Source organism: Choristoneura fumiferana, chromosome 27 (genome assembly GCF_025370935.1).
Source record: "Choristoneura fumiferana chromosome 27, NRCan_CFum_1, whole genome shotgun sequence".
Classification (NCBI taxonomy): domain Eukaryota; kingdom Metazoa; phylum Arthropoda; class Insecta; order Lepidoptera; family Tortricidae; genus Choristoneura; species Choristoneura fumiferana.
The window spans coordinates 9,570,697-9,574,085 of NC_133498.1; positions in this window are offsets into that span (position 1 = coordinate 9,570,697).

A 3,389-nucleotide genomic window follows, 5' to 3' on the forward strand; every position below is an offset into this window, starting at 1 on the left:
TTCCTTCCCCGGGACTAAAGTAGCTTATACTGAATTTCATCTTAAATCGGTTTAGCTGTTTTGACGTGAAGAGGTAACAAACAAACAAACATTTTAACTTACAAACTTTCACATATATAATTTTAGTAGGATTAAGAGTATATTGGTTTCAATAACACAGTATTGATGGTTTTTGTTTCATTCCATATTCTAAGCTAATGCCCTTACAACCAGGCTAAGCCAGTATTACAATACGACACTACACTCCAGTACAGTTCTACACTATTATATTTGGCACTAAACGTTCATAGTATAGCCCCAATTGAACTGCCGTCTACAGGACTAACTGTTGTTTATGACTGAACGCCTATGGGCGGCGCTCGGTTATGTTATTGGTACTGCAATATCGACTTAGAGGCTCATTTCTCTAATATGTGACTGATATGTTATATTAAAGATAGATTTAATGCTCGCCCCTGTTTACAAACAAACATTCTTTATAGAATACCACAAAACGGTACAGTAAATTAACTTACAAAGATAAAATGCAGGGTTGAAAATAGACTGTATAATCAAAAAATAAACAAAATTTAAAGAGAGAGAGAGAGAGGATATAATTATGTGAACAATGCATCTTGAATCTTGAAAGTTTAACTGCCTAATTGTCAACCCTGAATTTGTGTCATTTATTTATTAAGGATCACCTACAGATAAATACATCATACAAAAACAAAAAATACCAAGTAGAAGACATTTCAAGTAGATGTTTATCTTTATGATTATTGTTTGATTTCTGGTGTGAAGTAAAGAATATTGTATTGTATTTTATTTAAGTATGTATTTATCTATATATGTGTTTATCCGTTGCCTAGAAACCATAGTTCAATCAAGCTTTGCTTAGTTTGTGACTAGGTCAATTGGTGTCAATTGTCCCATGATATTTAAAGTTCCCGGTACTGGACGACGAAGTTGCACGCTGCTACAAATACCCATTATTACGTAAGTGGCTCTAAAGCAGTATGTACAAAGCTATTTTGACGCACATTCCTGCCTTGATTAACTAGGTTTCCCGTGGGATTAGGGGGAACAAACGATTCAGAAATACCATGGGGGCTAGCGAATACCTCTTTTCTTTTTATGTTATTGAATGGGAAATAACAGCTATCATGAATCCATATACTTCATTTGAAGTGTAGTTTTGTAGCAAAAATTTTATTACCAAGGAACGAGCTCTTTTAAAAAAAAGTAATCATTGATCCAGAAGTTTCATAGATATGGGTTTCCGGAAACTAACGTGTTAATTAATTACAAATTTAATTAAGTCCCAGGTGTTAACAGCAATAAGTGAAAACCGAGAAAGTAAATAAACAGTAAGAGTACAACTACCTACTACGGAAATACGTCTTTTCCTAAACGTCTTAATGTTGCGTTTTTTTACCCGGCTGGTCGAAAGAGGGTTATTACTAAGGTTAACGGTGCGCTAAACGTTAGCTTCTGGTTGACAGTAAATATTTCAACCCTATAATATTCTTTTAAGCTTCCAAAATTATAGTTGATTGAGTCATTTACAAATCATTACCAATCGCAAAGTACCCTGTAACCATTATCAGAGGGTGATAGGTCGTAAAAAAATAATAGTCATTCGTAATACATTAGAAATTTATGACTGTTATGAACTGACTTGATTTTAAAATGAATTAACTACGCACTCTTTCTAAAAACCATGTAGCTTAGTGAAAAGTCTGGCATAAAATAACGAGTCATCGAATTCCTTTCATTTAACATTTCCTTTAATAAAAAGTATCAAGTACTTAGATTACTCAGCCATTATAAAGTACAAATTAAATCCATTGTAAAAATGCGGAATATAAATTTTTAAATGACAAAATAACTGATAATTTGTTGAAATCATTTCCAAAACCAAAACACTGCGAATTCTCGGTTGGATCTGTACAACTATGCATTAGTATGCATGTTAAAAAAGTCAGGACTTACGAGAATAAATAGTTATGATGTTAATTTTCATTAAAAAACTAATCTAGACGCGGAAAACCCGATCAAAAGTAGCTTCCGAAAAATTCATTTGCAATTTATTATTCCGCAACTATAAATTAACTGTGCAAAATTTTCAGAAATGCGAGTAAAGTTATTTTTCTCAAAAATGACCGTAAAAGTTGACATTATTCTTTACATATCAGAAGGTGAGGTGCATAGTTTATGGTCAGCGAAAAATTAAAAAGTTAAAAAGATTGTCGAGCTAGCGCGCCTGCAATCAGTCACATTTTTTTTAAAGTTAAAAAGGCCATGGAAATGTTGGCACAAGTCGTATACAGCCAAGTCTAATGACCGGTATCAGATATTTTGTTGGAACTCCGGACTTTTTCTATTGGGTCTGAAATAGCTTGTGGTGTTTTCGGTGGAAAAATACACCTGCAGTTTATTTTTAATGAAAAAAGGCGGGAAAGCATAAGAAAATATTGGAATAAAATCAAATACTTTATACCTTTATATTTTACTTTATACTTTAAATACTTTTGACTTTTGACTTTGACTTTGACTTTTAAATTTTATAATATATTTGAGAAAAAGTTTATTCTATTTCAGAATTATTCACCATTTTTGAGAAAAGCTTTATATTAGTCTCGGCTGGAATAGCAATTGCTGGCTTCGTATTAGTTAAACGGACTCGCAAGCTCGTCCGTTTAATACTCATACTCAGCCAGCAATTGCCTACTTCCAGGCCACGACAATAATCTACTATTATTTATCTAGCAAACTCGCATAAGCTTATTTTCTATGATACTTTTGGATCTATGCTGTATACACATACGTATACGTCTTAAGCCCAGTTTAGTCCTACAACTAAAATCGTGCAAGTTGCTGTACATTGCGTACAGTTTGCAGTGGTCGATCCAGCGCCGCAATGTAATGCAACTTGCATGATTTTACCTGCAGATCTAAACTATTCATTAAAGCGCCCTAAGTTCCTCAGAGCGAGGCAAACGCTTTACTTATTAAATCGGCATGCTACCACGCATGTTCCACGTTTTCCCTCAAAAAACAAGCTCAAGCGGGCGTGAACGCAAATGGACCCGAGTGATTTACGGACGGGACCCAGCCCGCGACTCAAATATACCGTTAATCCACCTCTAATGGACCGAGGCCAGTCCACGGCTGTTCTGAGGGTAGTTCAGCCCTAATCGAATCCCGGGAAATGCGATTTGTTTAACACTTCGCATTCTTTTGCGGCGCTTTGGGAAAATTATTTTTTGGTAATTAAAATAGCAAAAACCCGGTTAAAACATTTTGAAAGTGGTCAGTATCCGTATTGCTACAACACTACGGCTTCAATAAAAAAAAGTGGTAGCCTAGCTAGTGATTTGACCTATAGTCTCTCAAGCAGAGGATAC